Source organism: Equus przewalskii, chromosome 21 (genome assembly GCF_037783145.1).
Source record: "Equus przewalskii isolate Varuska chromosome 21, EquPr2, whole genome shotgun sequence".
In the NCBI taxonomy this organism is placed as follows: Eukaryota; Metazoa; Chordata; class Mammalia; order Perissodactyla; family Equidae; genus Equus; species Equus przewalskii.
The window spans coordinates 1,298,048-1,320,265 of NC_091851.1; positions in this window are offsets into that span (position 1 = coordinate 1,298,048).

Genomic DNA, 22,218 nt, shown 5'->3' on the forward strand with positions numbered 1-22,218 from the left:
TGGCCATTGGCCAGTCAATGGCAGGGCATGAGGCTGTCTTCCCAGCTAGACTGGCAGGAGGGTTCTGGTAAGAAGACAAGAAGGTGATAGGGTAACATTGTTGACAAAAGTGAGCCTGAGGGCCGTTGTGCAAGAGGTGCACACATAGGCCAAGGTAGATGCACGTAGATCTCAGCAGGGCCCTGAGACCTTTCATTCCAGTTCACGGCCAGAGCCTGGCGTCAGTCACACCACGGGCAATTCCCTGACGGGGTAGTGGACACTGGGCTGTGGTCAGCATAGCTCAGTTCTGCCCTGCCTTGCTGACTGCCTTCATCTGCATAGACACACTCACCTCGGGGCAGTTCTGGAGCCTCGCTCACACCCAGACCTGCCATTGGCTCCTCCACAGGCAGCCTGCAGCCGGGAACTTGGCTGGGGCCTTGGCGCCTCTGGCTGCTGATTACTCCCCTGTCACTGAATACAGTTTCGGTTTTGCCTATTGCTTCTGACTTAAGGTCACTTTTGGGCAATCATATCAGAAGAAGTAGATTTCAGTGTAAAGAGTTTGGGTTCCTGGCACATGAATATATTCCCCCAAATAGTTAATGTTTCAATCTTAAAAATTAGCAAAACAGTCAAGAAGAGCTGCCAAAAATCATGAATAATTTGGCTCTAAGACTAGTAGGAAAATCCTATACTGCACAGCAGAAGTAATCAAATTAATTATTTTGGCCTTAAGCACTATTTTTCAGCTCTGGAGAGTGCAGCCTACGGAAATTTACCTGTTACATATAAACGTGTGTTACATTCTTGCTTCCTGGCACAGACTTGAAAGCTTGTACTTTTTCTGAGTGTGATGTTTAGTGTCGGTAACTGAAATGGAGAGTAGAGTTGGGTGCTGTCTGGGGGTCCATATGCTTTCTGAACAAATACACACTTGATGAGTAAAGGCTGAGAAACGGTATTCCAGCTTTCTTTATTTGTTCCCAAGTAATTTGGTTCATTCCGTGGGACGTGTGAGCGAGGACACATTTTCTTCACCATATGGCTTCAGCAGCTTCAATGGCATTTTCTACTCCAAGCTGACTATGGGAGGCAGGTATGAAAGTGTGTGTGGACGTTAGCATTGACAGCATTCAGGTGAGAACCTGTGGCAGACATGTTGATGCCCGACCTGTACCCCATTGGCTCAAGTTCGAGTCACCTGCAGGTGCCGTTGGCTCTCCAAGAATCCCACAGAGGCGTGGCCTGACCCTCGCCTGCAGTCAGCGGGTGCGGAACACAGGAGTTGTTCCATCTCAGACACTGTTAGGGGCTCAGGAATTCACCATAATATGGCCATTTCGGTGACTTGTCTCACACCATGAAATGGACCGAGGAAAGAAAGGATTGTGTTCCTAAGGCCAAGCAAAACAACAAAAATCAACCAAATTCACATAAAGTACAATGAGGACAAAAATTAAGAAATAAAAATTAAAGCAGGAGCTGGGATTTGGAAGAAATTGTGGTCTTTAAAATCACAATAATTTATAAAGTCAAAATAATTAACCGTCATGTTTCACTTTGCCAAAAAGTGAGTGTCCATCTGTTCGTGTGTGGAGGTTAGTACTAGCTTATGCTTGGGCGAGGGAAGGTGGTGAGGACCTCAGGCAGCTGCCTTCTGGCAAATAAAACTCTGTCTAGGGGCCGGCCCCCTGGTGTAATGATTAAGTTGGTGAGTTGCGCTTTGGCGGCCGGGGGTTCGCACGTTTGGATCCTGGGCGCAGACCTACACACCGCTCATCAAGTCATGCTGTGACAGTATCCCTTACAGAAGAACTAGAAGGACTCACAACTAGGATTTACAATTATGCACTGGGGCTTTGGGGAGAAAAAAAAAAGAGGAAGCTTGGCCACAGATGTTAGCTCAGGCCAATCTTCCTTACCAAAAAGCAAAAGAAAAAAACCCTCTGTCTGCTTTGTATACTGCAACAAAAATCACACCCTTTAGATTTTCCAGGACAGGTTTTTTAAATTGATTATTAAATTCATGATTAAATGTGATTTAATTGATATAATTTCAAAAACATTTTGCTTATAGGTGTATTTAATGCATTGCTAATGCTAATATACAAATATCTTTACTAATTAAGAATTATCAAAACCCATGTTCTTTTTAAACTGTCTTTGTATATACACAGAAAGTGCACAGGTCATAAAGGAAGAGCTTGATGAATCCTCACAAACAGAACAACCCTGTGGAAGCAGCACCTGCAGTAAGAAACGACACGAGCAGTGTCCCCAGCCCTTTGGGGCCTCTCCCAGTCCCTTCCCTGCACCCTGAAAGTGGGCCACTGTCCTGATTTCACAGCATAGATTAGTTTTGTATAAATGGAATCATACCGCATGTACTCTGGAATCTTACAATATGTGCTCATTTTTATTTAACTTCTTTCGCTCAACATTTGATATTTTTTGGTTTGTAAAATGTCTACTGCCCATAAATCCTACTGATTGTCACCAGGTGTTGTCTGACTTCTCCCTCCACAACCTGGAATCACAAGGGTGACGGAAAGATGAATCCAGGGCCTTCCTTCTGGGTCAGCAGCATTATCAGAAAAGCCCCGGCCAGTGAGGGATGGAGGCAGGCTGGAGAGTTTGAGTCAACGTTCAGCCCTCTTTCCATCAAAGGCAAACAAAAAGTAAAAGACTAATAAAATGAAAGCTTAGAGAAGAAGCGGGCAGCTGCCCAAAATCTTTCACGTAGAGGACACACAATGGATTACAGATCTCTTTGCAAGGATCTCTAGATCGACTGTCTGTGAACAGAGAAGATCGTATTGTGAAATTGTTCTTGTTGTCTTGCTGTTGCTGTTTTTTTACAGCCTGTAAATATTATGCAAGTTTACATAAGAGAAATGTCAGAAAAATAAGCTTCAGAGAAGACTTCCTCACCAAGAGGGGCTTGAGATGTGCCTTATAAGAGGATCAAGTCATACGCTTGGGGAGATAAGCCAGATGCACAGGCAGGGTGCCTGCAGGTGGAGCTCCTGGTGTAGACGTGGGTCCAGCAAGCTGGAGCGGCACGGAGAGTCTCCACTCGTGGGAGCCACAAATCCTGGCGAGTAGCATGGATGAGCTTCAGTCTGGGGATAGACTGTGACATGCTCTTGTCCCATCACACAGATTCCTGGTTCACGTGTGAGCCATATAAAAGCCTCAGTCTTTCTCTCTCTACCGTCTCTGTCTCTTACCCCAACTCAAACTCTGGTCCTCAGCTAAACTGAAGGAAGGAGGGATGAGGGGAGAATGAAAACTCTCACCGTTATTACATTCTATTATCACAGTGAAAACCATGCAACAGAGATAATATGGAAAATAAGCAAATCAGCCTTGTAAGTGTGATGAATTAATAATTGATGTGCTTAATAAACCTCCAGCTGCATCTTGTGTGAAATTTCAAATGTCCTATAAAATGAATAAATGGTTTTTACCACCAAAGCTTGGTTATTGAATGATATTCATAATATATTTCCATATGTGAGTGGATGTGTCTGACAAAGGAAAAGAAAGCAAACCCACCACAAATAGAAAGAGGTGCCTGGACTAAGAGAGAGGCATTTGTCAGAGGAAGTTTGCACTGATCTGGAGAATTCTTACAAACATGCCCTTTGGCTTGCTCATCTGTCTACACAAGAACCCCAGGAAAGAGTGGTTGGTTAGATAAAAATTTGAAAGAAACAAATCATTATGTTCCCCATGAAACGTAACTTATTAATCTCACACTGGCCCTGAAGGTTTCATCTTCCAAAAGTCAGTCTACACATGGAATTTAATTGTTTTGTGATGCCTTCTCTGGAAACCTAGTGGAGGCTTCCCTAGCTGACTCAATGCAGATTCGAAGTGTGCGGCCCAGGTGCCCGTTCTTGTGGCACAGGGTTTGAAATGTCTTGCTACGCTGTCACCTTGCAGGGAACGGAGACTAAGTCATCCTGTAGGAGATCCACAAGGAGAGGATGGAGAGAGTGGAGGAGAGAGAATGTTCAAAAATAAAATATTTTCGGAGCTGAGCAAGGTATGACCCCTTAGATCAAAGTGGCCCACTGAGTGCTGTGTGTAGGACATGAAAGAAGATACAGTGTAGACGACTTTGGGAGACTGAAAGTGGAGAGAGATCCTCAAGGCTCTGGGCGGCGGTAGTGGTGGTGGCGGGGATAAGAAAGGCAGATGAGAACACAACTGACGTCGGGATGCTTCTCATTGACAAGAAAACAATGGAGAAATACACTCACTTGATCTCTGACGTGGAGAAAAAGAAGACTATAAACCTGAAATTCTATAGCCAGATAGAGTATTATTCTGGTAGAAGCATTAGACAAAGATTTTTTTAAAATAAAAAATTCAGAAAACTTACCACCTCTTTTTAAAAATCCTCTTTAAAAAACCTCTTTTTTTAAAAACAAAAACCAGAATCTTTCTCTAAAATTACTACAGGATATACTTCAGAAAGAGGAAAATTAATACTTTAAAAAGGGTTATAAGAGGCAATAATAAGAAACATAGAAACCTCAATTTTTGGTACAATCTAAGTCAATTTTATTATTAAAAAAAGAAAAGCAAACAATAATTCCTTGATTAAAATCAACAAGCAAAACACGGAAAGGGATTTTCTCAGTTTGACAGAGGAGACCTGTGGAAAACCCACAGTCAGCATCATGTTTAAGGAAGAAAGACAGAATGCTTTCCCCCTCTGATAGATTTTTACTTACAATACTTCTGACACCGTGAGTGTAAGAATTTATTTCTGGACTCTCAGATTTGTCCCACTGATTTATATGTCTATCCTTATGCCAGTTGCGCATTGTCTTGATGACTTGGTGTGAGGTTTTTTTCTCGCACCAACCAAGTCTCCAACTCTCTGGACACCAACTGAGTGTGCAACAATCCAGTTCAATTCTGACCCGAAATACCCAGAGTTAGTGCAGACCCCACAGGTTGAGGGTTCAGTCCCACAAGACTGCTTACCCCCCACCCACTTCAGACAAAAATTGCAAGTCAGATTCTATAATTTTCTAGAACAGCTCCCAGAACTCAGAATACACTTTACTAACACTGGTTCATTATGAAGGATTCAGATGAACAGTCAGAAGAAGAGGTACATAGGGCAAAGTCCAGAGAAATCCTGAGCACAGGAGCTCTGTCCCTGGGGTACTGGGGACTGCCACCCTCCTGACAAGTGGATGGATTCACCAACTTGGAAACTCTACAAAACCCAGTTGTTCAGGGGTTTTTAATGGAGATCTCATTACACAGGGGTGATTGATTAAATCATTGGCCTCTGGTGATTGGATTAAATCTGCAGGCTCTCTCCCCTCCCCAGAGGTTGGATAGGACTGGAATTTCCAACCCTCTAATTACCCTTTGGTCTTTCTGGTGACCTCATCCTGAAGCTATCTACAGGCCCACCGAGTCACCTCTTTAGAATAGGAGACATTTCTGATACTCCTATCACTCAGGAAATTCCGAGGGATTTAGGAGCTCTGTGTCAGGAACAGGGGCAAAGAACAAATATATGTTTCTTACTGTATCACACGCCCTAAGATGAGGAACAAGGCAAAGATGTCCATTCTCACTACTTTTCCAACGTCGTACTGGAGGTTCTAGACAGTGCAATCGGGGAAGGAAAAGAAATAAAAGCCCCGCAGACAGGAAAAAAAGTAAAACCGTCTTTAATCACAGTCAGGATCATCCCATGATCCTCTACATAGCAAACCCTAAGGAATTCATACACATTTGAAATTCTACTAGAACTGATAAGTGAGCTTAGCAATTTTGTAGGATGCAAGATCAATATAAAGAAGTCAATTGTATTTCTATATACTAGCGATGAACAATTCAAAATGAAGTTAAGTAAACAATTCCATTCACAATAACGTCAAGAAAAATACTTAGGAATATATTTAACAAAAAGGTACAAGATTTGGATACTCAGAACTATAAAATGTTGCTAAGAAAAAATTTAAAATCTCTAAATAAATGGAGATACATGTCCATGGATAGGATGACCCAGTACTTTTACAATTGCAAATTTCATCAAATTGATCTATAGAGTCAATAAAATTGCTATCAAAATCCCAGAAGACTTTTGCAGAAATTGACAAGCTGATCCTAAAATGTCTATGGACAAGTAAAGGGCCTGGAGGAGCCTAACAGTTTTTAAGAAGATGAATAAAATTGGAGGACCTAAATTTCTCAATTTCAAAACTACCTATAAAGCTGAAGTCATCGAGACAGTGTGAAATTGGCATAAGGATAGACATATAAATCAATGGAACAAATCTGAGAGTCCAGAAATAAATTCTTACACTCATAGTCAATTGATTTTGACTGACACACTAAGGCAATTCAGTGGGCAAAGGATAGTCTTTCCAACAAATTGTGCCGGAACTATTGAAAATCTACGTTAAAAAGATGAACTTAGACCCTTTGATTTTACCATACATAAAACTTAACTCAAAATGTTCTATAGACAAAAAAAGGGGTTAAAACTATAGAACTTTTAGGAGAAAATCTTCATGATATTTTGTTTGGCAATCAATTCTTAGCTATGACACCAAAAGTTTGATTCATAAAGAAAAGTTTGATGAATTAGACTTCTGCAAAATCAAAAACTGTTTCCTTTCAAAGGACACCACTAAGAAAATAAAAAGACAAGACCCAGAGTTTCTAGCAAATATGTATCTTATACAGGATTGTATCCAGTATATATACAGAACTCTTACAGCTCATTTCTAAGAAGACAAACAAAGAAAAATGGGCAAAATATTTGAATAGACACTTTGCTAAAGAAGATGTCTAGATGCCAACAACACACAGGAAAAGATAGTCAGCATCATTAGTTATTGGGGAAACACATATTAAAATCACAATTAGATGCTATAGTAAAAGAGACTGACAATAACAAGTGTTGACAGGATGTGGAGCAACTAGCACCCTCACACACTGTGGGTGGGAATGTCAAAGGGCACCGCCACTGTAGAAAAGTTTGGCAGTTTCTTAAGAATTTACATATAAATTTTCCATATGACTCAGCAATTCTGTTACTAGGTTATCTACTCAAGAGAAATGGAAAGATACGTCTACAAGAAGATACATATATAAATGTTTATAGCAGCATTATTCATAATAAACAAAACTGGAAATAATCCAAACGTCCATTAACTGGTGAATAGATAAACAAAAATGTTGGCTATCCATACACTGGAATATTATTTGACAATAAAAAGGAATGAAATACTGATATATGCTACAACATGGGTGAACCTCAATACGTTATGCTAATTGAGAGATGTCAGACTTAAAAGACTACATAAAAGACTACATGGAAATGTCCAGAAAATGCAGATTAGTGGCTGCCTGGGGCTGGGATGGGAAGGGAATGGGACTGACTGAAAATAGTCATGAGGGTCGTTTTCATGGTGATGGAAGTGTTCTAAACTGTATTGTAGTGATTTGCACAAATCTGAAGACATTAAACACCATTGAGTTGTATTTTTACAAGGGTGAATTTTATGATATGTAAATTTTACCTCAATAAAGCTGTTAAAAATAAAGACAAAGTGCTATCTGAGAAAAAGTATTTGTAGTGCATATAGTTGACGATAATATTCCTAAAATATAAATATCCCAAACATCCATAGGAGAAAGGCAACCAACACCTTGAAAGCATGTGCAAAGGGTATCAAAAAGCAAGCCAAAATAACAAATACCAAATGGCTGAGAAAAATATAGAAACATCCTCATCTCCACAATAGTCAGAAAATGACAGCGGCAATGAGGTATCATGAGATTTGTGAAAAAGAAAGAGACTAATGAGAATTTATGTTGCCAATTGATTCTGAGAAGTACATGCCCTTCTCCTTTGCTGTGGGAACGTGTGTATGTTTATACACACACACACACATAGATGCTATTAAGAGAGGGGGTGTTTCAGAGGGAAGCAGACGCCAGAAGACTGATGGAAGAATAGCACCCGGGCTGTCCTTTCTCTGTCCCAGCATTCCCACAGAGAGCGAGAGCAGAACGTCTGTCATCCTCCATTGCTTGGTTCTTGGCCCAAAACAGACCTGCTGGGACTGTGTGCCAGAGCCCAAGTGTGCAGACTCTTGGCACAATTGTGTTTATACTTTTGTAACAGATGTTAAAACAGGACTCTTCCTGCTCCAGAGTTGACTGGGGGGTCAAGTTAATGGATGCATATATGGAACTGTTGGTTAATCGGCTCACTGAATTCCAGTTATTAAAAGCAGTCTATACAGGACTAGAGCTACTCATGCAAAAAGCCCCCTGGCCACAGTGGCTGTGCGGACTTTGTCCAGAAGGCCCTGAAACAAATGTTTGTTGTATATGTGTTGCTCTACTTGTTACAGGAACCATCCATTTTTCTCCTTCACTACTGTGAATTATCTTATTGTTAAAAACAATCTAATAGAAAAAATTAAAAGACAATAGAATAAAAAAGATTGCATTCATTCGAGTAACAAAATTATGAAACCCTAGGACTATAGTGAGAAGCACTATGCAAATACGCTATCTCCAGAACTACTAAACTGCCAGAGAAGCTCCAAGAGGGCTCGGGAAAAATGAGGTTATTTACCATGTACTTGGATTTAAAAAAACTCAGTATTTTCACAAGGCCTTTCCTCTCAAAATTAGTTTATAGATTCTTTGCAATTCTAATTAAAACCACAATAGTAATTATCATGATCTTGACAAGCTAATTCTAGAATTCAGATGGAAAAGAACATACACAAGAATATTCGGAATAATTTTCAAATCATACATGTAGAATGTGGATATGACATTCTAACCTAAATCCCGAAGGTAGGCTTGGCCCACTAAACTTCACAATGAATGTGGACTTGACCTAATAACCATCACAAAAAACTATGTTGGAATAATTGGCTTCTGTTTTGTTAGACTCCTACTAATCAACACTCATAAAAACAAATTCAAGGTATACTAAACAGTTAAATGGAAAAATAATTGAAACATGTCCAACCTTGTCTCTAAAACAAAAAATAAAAATAAAAAGCGGGAAACAATGTAGGAGAACATTTATATCTTTGGGGATAGAGAAAGCTTTCTTAAAAAGCATACTTAAAGGCCCAGCCCGGTGGCACAGCGGTTAGGTTTGTGTGCTCCACTTTGTCAGCCCAGGGTTTGCGGGCTCAGATCCTGGGTGTGGACATACACACTGCTTATCAAGCCACACTGTGGTGGTGTCTCACATACAAAATAGAGGAAGATGGCACAGACATTAGCTCAGGGACGATGCTCCTCACCAAAAAAAGAAAAATACACAACACAATTGTATAAAAAATTAGTAAATTTGACTGCATCAAAATTAATGTTTTCTCTATGTCTAAAATCAACATTAAAAATCCTAAAATATGAGAGAAAGAGAGGAAATTCTTGCGATGTGTATCACAAAGTATTAATGTCCAGATTATAGAATGATGTCCCTTGAATTCATATGAAAAATATAAACAATTTAATAAAGATACTAACAGACAGTTCAAAGAAATGAATCTATCAACTGAGCGTCCACACAGATTGATGCATAGTTATTCTAAGAAAGAATAGGCAGTAGTTTAAAAGAATGTGGTAAATCTTTATACACTGATGTGGACAATGTTGCTAAGACAAATAGCTAAGTGAAAATGACACAATAGAAAATAATGAGCTCCATATGATACCAACTAGGAAAACCAAAGAATAAAACAAACAAAAAACCCCAAATGAATAAACTCCAAAATTCCCCAAGTGAATGTATGTAAATGCATAGGAAAATGTCTAGAAGAGCACTCAAACAAATTGGTTACAATAATGTTCCTCATTTTTCCTTCGTAATTTTACAGACTTAAAAACATTACCCTTTCAGGCTCCTGAGTGTGCTGAGTAAATGCAGCTGTCAGCCCCCTGCTTCTGTTTCCCGATCTGGTCCAGGCTGGTACCACACTTTGTCCTCATCGGAGAAGTATTGTGAGAAGCTATTTGATAGAAACTTTTCTCAAAAGGCAATTCCCATGGTCCTCACAGCAGCCCCATCAGGGCGTGTGAGAGCTTCCTTCCGTTGCTAGGAGTGAGGAATGAAAGTGTGGCCTTCCCAGGTTAGAGCAGCTTGCCACAGTGTTCACCTTATCACCAGCCCACAGGCTCTTTGTTCTCTTTCCAGCCCATCTTGTTTGTCAAAAATATGAGGAGATGCACAGGTCTTTCTCCTCACAGGCAGCCGGATGAGTCAGGCTTCCGGTGGCCAGAGCGTCTCCCCTGAACCAGAGTCCTTCCTTCCAGTATTTCTGGACCTGCGAATGTATAAATAACAAATACAACGTGACCCACTGATTCACAGGCAATCAAACACCCCTCAGATGTCAGGCACAGAGCCAGTGCAGAGAAGCTGGCGGCCAAGGAACGGAAGTGTGCCTTTCTTCAGAACTGCCCTTTACCGGGTTTGGGGAGGTGTGCTCCCCGCACGGGGATGGTCTGCTCAAATAGTGTGACATTGCACAGAAACGGCAGCTACACGGAGCATCACAGCAAAAACCCCGGAAGCAAAGGTGCACTTGAGCCTCAGGAGTTGGGAGAATGGACGGCCAGGGCTGTCACATACTCTGCTGGGGCTGCTGCAACTGCTGCTGTGAGGAATCGTTGAGCAGTTGGACCCTGCAGGTCCTGTGCCCAGTGCTTCGGAGGCCTTTTCTCATTTTACTGTCAGAAAATTCCTGCACTGCTCTAAAACAATAGGGCGTTTTTTTTTCTTCTCTGGAATTGACCGCTGGGGCCCAAACAAGAGTTCATACTGCACCCCACATCCTGAAGAGCATCTCATGGATGGTGGTGTTAACCCAGAGCCTTGACGAGTGGGAGGTTGGTGCGGCCCGCCGGGCCTGGAGGCTGCTGCTGAGCACGGAGGGGGAGAGGGCGTGAAACAGGAGGTGAATGCTTCGGTTCCCCTTTCTTCAGTGGCACGTGCTGTCGTCTTGGAGGCCATCCACTGAGGGCAACCCGGGATGGACACATTACAGCCACTGGTGAGGTCTGAGGACCTGAGGGCCAGGCAGTTCCCAGGCCTTGTGGAGCCAGTTGAGTAGAATCTCCAGACAGCAGGCTCCTGAAGAGCCAGGAGTGTGAGTTATTTACAACACAAAGAAAAACCGTGCATCGAGAAGGACTGTGCCTGTGTGTGACTCAACTGTCATCCTTTCGGATGCATTCAAAGTCTCAGAAAGAAGGGGGAGGTATTAACGGTGTAGACCTGGTCCCGGCTGTCAGACGCAGATGAGACAGCACTGCTTGCCACCCACTGCCTAGACCTGACCACGTGCCACAAACCCAGCAGAGTCTAGTCATGCAAGGGATTCCTCCTGTCTCTCAGGTGGGAGGCCCTATGTTAGCACTTTGTTCTTAACAAAGCTCTCCCATTCGGCTTCTGGGGGAAAAATTGTTAGCTTATTTTGAAGTAAGAGAGAGCCGACAAATGCTGAATTTTGGAGGACCTGGGGAAATCGAGGCAGCAGTGGAGAGCGTCTGGATGGGCGGGCAATGGTCTGTTCCTGGTGGTAATAAGCTTCACGAGCAGGCATTTCTACTAGGTAGGTAGTTATTTCTATTTTATGACAAGTCCAAAGTGGTTCAGGGAGGTTAGGATCGTCAAAGACACCCAGTAAGTGAGAACAGAGGTGGGACCCGCCTAGACCAGAGTGGCAGAGGTTTGTCCTAATATGCTGCCTCCTGCTGTAGGGCTTTGAGGCCAAAGAGGTGACTTAGATTCTGCTCAGGAGCCTGCGGTGCCGACTGGAAACACCTCTTGTGAATGAAAATCCTCCAGTGGCAGGAGCGTTCTCCAGGAGAAAATGGACCATTCCTTATAACGATTCCAAGACAGGTGCTGAAGGAGTGACAGCGCAAAAGAAAAATAACAGGAGTAGAACTGTGGCCACAAAGACACCGCTCCTTCCAGTGTTTCTCCAGTCAGAGGGCACAGTCCCCAAAGTGGTGGCCCTGCGGGAGGAAGCGGGAGCAGGACTGCGAGTGGCGCCCATGATTCCCCCACTGGGCCTTCCTGTGTGGCTCACACCTGCTGGCAAGAGGCCGACGGAGAGAAAGGATGGTATTTTAACTGGCAGGGAGGCTGCATGGCCCTGGGCCACAGTGGGGGCGCGTTCTCTAATGAGTCAGGTCGGGGTCATGGGCAAGAAGCGGTCTGTCCTCGCCGGGTGCGTTATGAGCACTGGTGGGATTTCCAGGGACTTGGGGGCCTGGCCAGCCCTGAGTTCAGGCTGCCCAAGGAGTGGTTTGCTGCTTCCACCAATGAAATGCCCCCTTGAGCAGGACGTTTCTGTCCCTAGTTGGAGATGCTGAGCTGCCGGAGTCCCTGTCACTCCCACCACGCTGGCGTTCAGGTGCAGCGTGGCAGTGAGCACAGTGACTTGGAGACGAATGTGGTGAGTGAGGATGCAGAGTGTGGACCTGCTGCTGGAATGTGCCGCATCTGCCGAGCCCGCTGCTGGCGAGGGCGGAGCGCCGGGTCAGGGTTCAGCCCAGGATTTGCAAAGCCTGAGGGGACAGGGCTTTTACCCCAGTGTTTCCTCCACATCTTACAGTTCAACAGGAAAGACGGCCTTGCAGGAAAGCGACACAGAGAAACCTCTGTCCTGACTGTGTAAGCACAGTGAGGCGGAGGCAGGGGCGACGACACCTGGTGGCAGGGCTGGCTCTGGTCCCTCGGGCCAGGGGAGGTTATCTGAGGGTGTCATTGGAAGGGGACTGGGAGTTACCTGGGCAGGAGACTTGTAGGCAGGGGCGGTCCCCTCCCAGGCGCCTCAGCAGGGGACCCACATGCGCGCAGGTCTCTCCGGGTAAAAGCTGTGGAAGGCTCTGTGACGCAGACCTGACCACGTAGACCGGGGCCGCGCTCTGATGCTCCAAGGACTCTGTTCCGTGCCAATAGTCCTTACACTCTTGGACATTCTCACACTTGCGGCCAGGTGGCTCTGGGCTCTGTGGCCTGGCTAACTGGCCTTTTTGGCTAATACATTTTCTGTAATTTTGGCGTTATTATTTATATTTGCTAATTTTTAAATTTTTTTCTTCTTCTGTTGTAATGTTATTTTCAATCCTAAAAATGACTCACTAGTTGTGCACTGAAGTGGAAAATACTAAGTGAGTAGGAAGCTGTGAGAGTGGCTGGTGAACCGACACCTGGGTAAGTGGGAAAGTCCGTCCACTGGTGCCTGGGCCAGAGAAGCTGTGGATATGAGGCATGCACTGAATAGCCATACAGGGTTCATGATCATCTCACATGGTTTACAAATATCAACTTAATCATCCCCAAACTCCATGAAGTAGGTATTATCACCATCCCCCTGTGACAGACGGAGAAACCAAGGCACAGAGAGGTTAAGTAGTTTTCCCAACGTCTCACAGCTTGGAAGTGTCAGAGCTGGGGTTTGAACCAAGGCAGCCAGTCCCGAGTCTGCGCTGCCTCTCCAGTTTGCAGAAACATCCTGGACAGAGCTGAACAAGGGGAGAACCATCTTGAATGCCTGTGAGGGTTTTGTTAGAGAGGCAATACTTCTCTCATGGCTTTCTTGTCAGAGACAGACGGAAAGCTGGCAATCCAAAAATGCCTCTTTATCCTTAAAATGATTGTTAGTAATTATAAGGCAGCAATGCAGTCTTGTAAACAATTGAGACAATACTGGGAAAGCTAAAGTCTTGCTGGGCAGCCATCCCGAGTCACAGTCCCTCCCTGTGAGCAGACACTGCCGTCTTCATGGGATCACCCCGTTGCCTTTGCGTTTGGATGCAACAGTTGGCCCCTGGCCGCGGTTTCTCTCAGCCCCATTTCCTGCTGGCCTGCAGGGCTTCGTGTAGTTTCCTCTTCATTTCTTTTCCCACCTTTGCTAACATTTCTAGGGAAATGGTCAGAGGAGGAAGGGGCATCTGCAGACAAGAGGGCTTGTCTGCCATCTTGACCCTAGCAGTCCCATTATTTAGTGTGATACGCAATGACATCTGTCTAAATCAAGCAAGAGTCTCCGGGTCCAGCTTAAAATAGGGCTGGCCAGTGCAAGGTGGCAAGGGAGCGGCCAGCAAACAACACTCCTACCATTCTAAGCTCCACTCCTTGCAGTGAGCAATCAGGCAGCCAGGCAGTCAAAAAAGTGCATATCTCACTATTGTGAGGATGCATGAAAACCACCCACAAAATTATGACTAATGAGAAAGCAGCCAACAGCAAAATCTCGTCATCCAGCTGCCCTGCTGCGTAGCACGTGGTGTGGATGGCACAGAAGGGGATGAGAAAATAGTGAGTGCGGGTGCTTTTAGGCAAACATTCTACATTGCTGTGAATGGCTCCAGTCAGTTTTGCTTATGGGATGTGCATATTTGAGGTAGAAATGCTTGGCACATTTTGTTCCATTTATCACTTAAAACACACACTGAAGTAGAAGTTAGAAGACAGTAATCTGTGAGCTCTGATGTCAACTGAAAACCACACACCTTGGGATCAGTCCTGAGGGGGCTCCAGCTGCTTCAGCGACAAGCAAGGGCATGGCCCGGAAAACAGCAGTCTCTATTGAAGTGGGCAACCGCAAGCTGACTTATTCACAGAGAATGTTGGTTGTCAATGGTAACAATCACTTTGACTCTGGTTTAAAAGAATAGCGAAAATTATGTATATTACCCATATGTGTCACCCAGCCATGAAAACATGTTTTTTCAGAGCACCATGTGAAGAAATGAGCAGCCTGCCAGCTCCTGGTTTGCTCCACCCTCACTTGTCCCCTGTTCTTTACTATAGGGGACTACATTTCCCACGCTCCTTTGCCAACCAGCTTCTGGGCTGGTTTGGACCATGGAAGGTATTGGTGGGAGAGTGGAGGGCAGGAGGAAAGGAGAAGCTAGGGTGTTTCTCATCCTTTCTCTCTGTTTCCTGTGTGACCTCTGGTGGGGACTCTATACCCCAAGAACCTCTCCATCTCACTGGTCTCCCCCTGCAGCAAGAGGCAGCCCCACTGTGGCTGTGGCTCCTACCAGGCACTCTGGCGTCTGTGCTCTGGTAGCATTGCCACATCTTTGTGTCTCTTGGTTCAGTGGTGATAATGGTTTCCTTGTGTGGCCAGTCTTGGGATTCCTCACTGTGCAGTGCTCGACTTCCCAGCTCTGCCACATCCATGTAAAGAAATCCTTGCACTGCAACATCCAGCAGAGTTTCTCTTTTCTGACTGTCCCTGAACGATACAGACAGTGGGGACACGTGTCTGGTTCTCTAAAGTAGTGTTCTCTCAAAGATGAGGTACTCACATGGATTTTTGAAATGATGAAAGTGAAAAACATTTTTTCATAGTACGTAATGCTAGTAAATGTGATCTTATTATTTCCAGTGCTTTCCTTGAGTGGTGTCGCTCTAGCTACATATTCAGTTTCTTGAGTAGCTGGAAACCAATGCTTTAGGGCTGAACCATGTAGAATTTCAGAATTAGGGCTAAGGATTTCTTAAGAAGTCTGCATGGCTTAATCATCAAGATTTTTAATTTTTTCCAAACATCAGAAATTTTCCTCATTTACGGGAGAAATAAGTTGATGTATAAAAACATTGCAAGAGAACATGAAGAAATATTTCCCCAAATGAAATATGATCACAGAGTAGATTAGAACCCACTTGCTGCTCTCTCCCGGAGCGAAGCACTCCCGTGTCCAGCTGTGAAGGTGAAATGCTTTTTGTCTTTGAGTCTGGCTGGGTCAGAGCAGACTTAGCACAGAATCTTTCCAAACGTCCGGTCCGTATTTTACTGAAAGGTCAGTACTTCTGGCGGAACCAGACATTTGCAATTATCTAGAAATGTCTTCCAATTTAACAAAGGTAAAGAGTAACAATTGATTTGGGGTTTGACCTTTGACTCAAATTATCCATAGTTAAACTGGATATTTATGATTTTGTTAAACAATGCAAATAGTATCCTGCTCAGGTGCAATAGTTGTTTTTCTTGATTATAAACTGATATACTTTATTTCATTTTTTAAAATCATGATAAGTCTTCAAAGTTTATTTAGCCTAAAATTGGTGCTCCCTTGGCCTCTAGGTACCCATTCAATGATATGTGTTGAGAAACTTTTAAGAAACTGAAACATTTATTTCACCTGAGGAACAGGAATGGTGGGGGCTGAAAGAAACACAGGCTGGGAAATGAGAGAGCCAGAGTCTCAATCCTTCTTAAGGGTTTGGGTCTTCAGCTGGCAGATGCTCAAAGTTATTATAGAGTCATGGGGTGGCAAGATACATTTCAGTTGTGAAAGACTCCTCTGGCTATAGCATGAAGGCCCAACTGGAAGAGGATAAAGGTAGAGTAAGACAGATAGGAGATGTTTCAGTCAAGTTCCCAGTAGGACAGATCCTATTGGCCAAACCCAACTGGCAACCAGAGGGCAAAATATGATACAGGTTGGCCTCCTGGGCATGAGCAGAAGGAAAATGTGGAGAGTGTTTCTGGAGGTTCAAGCAGAAGATTTCTGCTCAGAAGGGCACAGGTCTGGTCTTGGTAAGGGTTAAAGAGGGCTATGACCACAACAGCAACAGTGAAGATGAGATGTTTAGAAGGCTAAATAGCCAGGAGACAAGGCGAGGGCAGGCAGGGAAGTGTAGGATAACTCCCAAGTTTCTGCCAGGCTCCATGCACAGAGGGTGACATCATTCATTGAGATTGGAAAGGCCTGCTAAAGCCAGCAATGTCCTAAACATCCTTTACATTATTCCCAGAAGATAAATAAGAAGTAGATATTATTTTCCCCATTGTACCTATGGTGAAATTGAGAGAAAAATTAACTTACCAGGGTCAAACAGCTAAACAGTGGTGGAATCAACATTAAAACTTAGTTATTGTAGAACCCCAAAGCAACGTTTTTAATTATCTTGATATTCTGACTCCCTGGTCTTATTAGTGGAGAAAAGACAGAGCTAATATTTTAGTTAAAAATAAGGCTCCATGAAAGCCCTCAGCTGGAGAATCTATTTGAGCTGTCTGAAGATAAGTCTAAGAGGGAATGCAATGCCAAGAGAAGGCCCAGTGGGTGGGAGACTCCAACACAGGGGCTGACGGCCTTGCTGCGTGTAGAAGTTTCTCTGCATAAACCACCTGTCACAGTCGGAGTCCCAGGACGCCTTTGTGAGAGTCTGGAATAGATGCCGAGAGGCCAGGCATCAGGCACTTTCACTGTAGTGAGCCAGGGCTTTCCAGAGTTTCTTCTGGTCTCTGTGACCAGTTTGGTTAAAGGCTCCCATTGGCCCCGATTGTTCAGAGAATAAAGTCCAAGTGAGCTGAACTGGCTTTAACCCCCTCCAGGGTCTGCTCCCAATCTGCTTTCCCAGAATGAATTTCCATCATGCCCTCTGCTCCATGGTGGTCCTCCCATGACACTAACCCTGACCTTCCCTGAACTTTGTGCATTCTCCCACCTCCAGTCACTGGCTCACTCAGCTACTTCTCTGCAATGTCTCTCGTCCCAGCATCAAGTTCACATCCTGTTGACAAAGCCTCCACTTAGTTTCTCAAATGAGCTTCTTTCATTGAAATTCACCGAAAGCTCTATTGTTTGGGACCAGTGGTTTGCTGGCAAATGTCTGGCAACCAGCTTTCCAGACTGGGGAAACGGAACGGCTGATCTGCAGTATTTGGCAATTTCTGTGCTACACATAGTCTCCCCATGGCCAATTTCAAGCTACCAACAGTTTAACAATGGGCTCGCAGAGTTCCTGAAAACTTGACAGTTGGCTTTCACCAAGCTCCAGTACACTGCTGCCTGACACTCACCCTAAAGATTTAATTTGTGTAGGGTGTGGCCTGGCTCCCCAGGTGGTTCCAGTGTGCAGCCATGGGGAGAACCCCTGCCATCTGACAGTCTCTATTGCTGTGTATTAACATCTCTGGGAGTGTAAGACATTTCCAATCCCGGAGATTATGGGATACTCTCACAGATTATGACCTAACTGGTCTTGGATCCCACGTCTGGGTGTTTCCACAGCATCCCAGGAGATGCTCCACTGGCAAGAGTCGGGAGCCAAGGCCACTGTTGGTTCCCTTCACTTCTGTCACCAGTGCTTCCCTTCTACTGAGCTGGTTACACACAGGTATCGTCTTCCCTGTCAGGTTATAAACACCTGAATCATGTGCCCCTGAGAGTTTCAGAAATGAAATATATATCACAGTACGAGTTTACTTTAAAATGAGTGATGTCATTTAGCCATTTGTTAAATGGCTAAAGCAGCTTTTATCCAACCATCCAGTGCCCTGGCCATGGCCCCATGAGGCCCTCACCAAGCTCGAGAGATCCCAGGAGAAACCAACGCCCTGCGGAGATCTGCTTCCTGCCCTGTGCTAATCCCTACGCCCCAGCCTGCCTCTACCCTTCAGAATTCACTGTCTTCAGACGCAAACGCCACCTGATAAGGCTCCAGGAACTCATGGCAGTGCCTCTTGTCTGCCAGCGATGAAGATGTTCACACTGACTTCCCCGCCCTTGAGATCAGCCCCAGGCTTCCTCCCCAGCCACTGAGCAGCAAGTCCAGGTAAGTCTGTGGGTTGTCAGCTCTCTGCTCCCGTGAGTGTATGCAAACCCTGCCCACAGGAACCTGGGGACAGTCTCAACCTGCAGGCAACTCAGGGAAATGCAGTTCTGAGCTTCACGCGTGGTAGGTTGGAGGCTTAGAGGGGTCAGAGTTGGAGCAAAAACCAGGGGGTGGTATTCATTTTCCCAGGAGCCTGACAGGACAGAAATGGGGAATTGCCTAAGATATTTGCAATGGATTCTGCAATCCTTTAATCCAGTAGCTTTGACTCTGAGCAGTAACTATTTGTCCCTATTCTATTTATTTCATTCGTTACCTGCTCTTGCCTTCACCACAGTGTGAGGATGTTCCCTTCTTCACCGTTACACAGCCCCTTGGATCTGTTTAAAATCAGGGTGGAGAGAAGGAGGTTTTAGGTGTCCTGGTCAGAATCCGCAAGGTTTTACCCTAGGGACATTTCTCAGAGAATCCGAAGAGAGGGGACCAACACATTACTCACCTGCGTCTCACTGAGCAGCACCCATGGCTTCAGTTCACTCGCACAGCAACGCTGTGACTCAGGCACGATTATCCTCATTTAATTGGAAAAAAAACCCCTGAGGTTCATAAAACTAGCATAATACGTGCTGGCGTCAGATTTACACCCGGTCCCCCTGGCTCCGGGCCTCTTTGCCATGCACAGTGCTTAACACAAAACAAACGGTGCAGGTAAACTGAGGACCCGGCGCCGAGTTTGGGAATTTCCCAAAGTGTGGCCCTTGGGTGTCCATCAGAGCCACTGCGGCATTTATTGTATAAACAGGCAGATTCCCCTGCCTCACTTTGGCTCAGGAATCTCTATTTCTAACAAGCAGTCCCTTCCTTATTTTTTCCTGAACATTGAAATTTTGATACTGCTAGCTTAGAGAATATTTGTGAGTGAAATCTTCACCGAAGTTTAGCAAAATTCACAGATTTCATAGATCACAGAATTTCATAGTTTCACAAGGAGATTCATTTTAGGAGTTGAACTAAAGTGAATGTGTCCTTTAAGCCATTCGAAGGATCGTGTTTGCTTAGAATTGAACTGAACACAATTTCGAAAACAAGAACGACTAGTGCGGTCTCACGCTCACGGCTGTGAAGCCCCACGAGCTCGGGAAATAGGAAGAGTGGCAGAGGGGATGCAACTCTTCCCCTGTGTCCTACAAGAGAGGAGGAGCTCCAGGTGGCCTTTGCGCCTCTGAGTTGCTTCCAAGAGTCATGCCAATGGAGGAGCTAGCAAAGTAGTGGTATTGCTATTTCAAAGGTTTTGTCAAGTAACAGTTGTGGTTCGAGAATGTGCTTCATCAAACACTGCTTAGACGCTGGGGACTCTCTTTGAAACCAAGAATCTTTTTTTGGTTTGGAAATCAAGAGGCTAAATTTAATATCTGGAGAATTCTATTTAAAGGACGAATTGTGCAGTTCCATTTCCAAATTGGATTGCTAATGAAAATTCACTCATCATTGTGATGCAGTCTCATAACAATTTCTGTGTGCCAGCAAAAGTTCATTAATTGGTTACCGCTAGGGGACAGGTTAGAAATATGCTCAATGACTTACCGAAGGGCAGACTCTTTGTGTGTGATAGGCCAAGAGGGCCCTTCCCACCTCTGAAGCAAGTCAGGATGGTCAGAAATAGAAATACTTTGATTGAAGAGTGAAGGAGGAGGCATCCGGGATGGTCCTGGCACCAGTGCATTAATCAGGAAGAAATGTGAGCTCCCTCTGGAACAATCTTCCCAGGAATGTGACTGGAGAAGAAATATGAGGCTGTAGGAAGAAGACTGTGAGCGCTCAGACTGTGTGTGCTGGCCCCATTCCCTCTGATCCGTTCAAGGTAGCTTGCCTTGCAGTGTCCCCACTCTCCCATCCAACACGAGCTATACCGTCTTGTGAAATTTGGCTGTTCAAACTTTCTGGGCTCCTTTTAATAACATTTTAGTAGCCTCAACAATTCCAGGAAGGCGTGTGCTCAGGTCTCCTCCACAATGTCATATAATGAAATCAGGGTGCAGACCAAATTCTCCCACATGGGGAAATGTAGGTTAGCAACCAGGCATGAAAGGACGATGCAACCTGTACTCTGCCTTGCATGTGTTATGGGCTTTTTCTATCCGAAATTAGAAGTATACGGATTAAATAACAACCTGACTAGTAACGTCTTCCTTATCTGAAGTGACACTTTCCCGGCAACTAAGGCTGGAATTAAAAGTGTACATAATTTTGCCTTCCTTATGTTTCTCTGCTTACACTCCCGCTCTGCTGAGACTTGAGAATAACCCGAGTTCCAGGGAGTCTGGATAACATCTTGCAACAAAAGGATCTGGTTATCGTGTCCTGTGTCTTGCTGGCCATAAAGAACAAAAACATCTGTGTCAGCAAACAAGGCACTCCAGCAATCTTGAGACCACCAACAGGAAAGAAAAATGTGTCTTCTGGCACATAGCCCTGAACTGGACTCTTAGACTTCTCCTATAAAACCCCTTACCCATTTATCTGATGGGGAGCCAGCAGTTCGTAAGGCGCTAGCCTGCTGCTGCTCCCTTTGCCTGGCAAAGAGAATAAAGCTTTCTTTCCTTTTTACCCAAAACTTTGTTCTTGTTATTTAGATTGGCAAGGAGTTCAGAGACTGAACTTTCCGTAACACGTGGACTGTTGGCTCCAAGACAAAGATGGGACTGTGTCATGCGGTAGCAGGCTCAGTTCACATTCTCTTGGATCCAGGTGGTGGGTCCTCCAGGAAGTTGAGGTTCATGGCTGGGTGGAATTCTGTACACAGGCGCTAGGCTCTGGATTCTTAAATTCTGTTTATGACAGGCAGAAGGCTCTGTGTAGTATTTCCAGCCAATCCCCCATTTTTTGACACCACTCATTTCATCAAATAAAAGATGATATCTCACCTCCCTTGTGTTGATTAAGGAAGCTTCCTGTGCACATAGACCGTGCAGTGGGAAACCCTGAAAAGCGGGCTCCTTCATCTTTGGGTCTTTCAGATGCAAAGTGGGCACCCATGGAGAGAGTGCAACTCATTAAGGGACTGCACATGTAGGCCCAACAACACTAGTGTACAGTACTACAACACTTTCAACGCATCACTTGTATCATCCAACAAACAAGTTCTAGGATCTCTCACTTTAAGCAATACCCTCATGTCCTCCCTTACCATTCTCCCTTAAAACCACTTGAATCCATCTCCAATATCACAGCTTCTCTGAAACTCCTGCTACGGGTTGTCAATTTCAGCAGACATTGTCAATGTCAACGTTGTCTAATCTATTAGATACTTTTCCATTCTCTGCTCAGTCTCTCTTGTGTGTTTGGCTCTTCACCTACTCAGATTCTGTGAGGACACAGCTGGCTTACTGAACCTTGCTGGCATTCCTTCTCAGTGTCCTGTCTGGAGCTTCTTTTTCCATTGCATTGTTAAGATTGGAGTTCCTTAAGGGCAGGCTTTGTTTCTCCTCTAGCCGTACTATCTGTAGGAGAGCCCATCCATCCTGGCAGTGTTAAACACTATTTCTGTCCTAATAAATTCCACCCATATCACCTGCTCAATTGCTGGTGTGACTTCTCCTCTTGGATGTCTCTTGGGTCTTAAG